The following is a 944-nucleotide window of genomic DNA, read 5'->3' on the forward strand; positions in this document are numbered from 1 at the left end:
CAGACGCTACCCTGGATGTGCTAAGTTGTGCCAGGAAATCTGGAGGACAGCCAGCTGGCCAACTGACTGGAAGATATCAATATTTGTTCCCATTCCAAAGAAAGGTGACCCAACAGAGTGCAGAAATGATAGAACAATATCACTAATATCACATGCAAGCAAGATTCTGCTGAAAATTATCCAAAAACGTTTGGAACAATATGGCAACAGAGAAATTCCAGATTTGCAGACTGGATTTAGAAGAGGTCGTGGTACTAGGGATATTATAGCTAATGTAAGATGGATCTTGGCAGAAAGCAGAGAATACCAGAAGAATGTCTATCTGTGCTTCATTGACTATGCAAAGGCTTTTGACTGTGAGGATCACAACCAGCTATGGCTGACTCTGAGAAGAATGGGAATCCCAGAACATTTTATTGTGCTAATGCGAAACCTACACTTGGACCAAGAGGCAGTTGTCAGAACAGAGTAGGGAGACACTGGATGGTTCAAAAATCAAGAAAGGGGTCTATCAGGGATGTATTTTGTCTTCATAGCTTTTCAATCTGTATGCAGAACAGATCATGTGAGACTCTTGGCTGTATGAGAAGAAATGTGGCATCAGGTTGGTGGAAGAGTCATCAACAACCTGCGTTATGCAGATGACACAACCCTGCTCGCTGAAACTGAGGAGGACCTGAAACGCTTGCTGCAGAAAGTCAAGGACTGCAATCTTCAATATGTATTGAAGCTCAATATCAATAAAACAAAGATTCTCACCACTGGGCCAATTGGCAGCATCAGTATGGATGGTGAAGAGATTGAGATAATGAATAGTTTTCATTTACTTGGTTCCACAGTCAACACTCTTGGTAATAGCAACCAGGAAATCAGAAGATGAATTGCATTGGGAAAGTCAGCTGTGAGGGACCTCTCGAGAGTACTGAAGAGCAACGACGTCAGGC

This window comes from Elephantulus edwardii, unplaced genomic scaffold (assembly GCF_000299155.1).
Source record: "Elephantulus edwardii isolate Elephantulus edwardi_28Jun2011 unplaced genomic scaffold, EleEdw1.0 scaffold00042, whole genome shotgun sequence".
In the NCBI taxonomy this organism is placed as follows: Eukaryota; Metazoa; Chordata; class Mammalia; order Macroscelidea; family Macroscelididae; genus Elephantulus; species Elephantulus edwardii.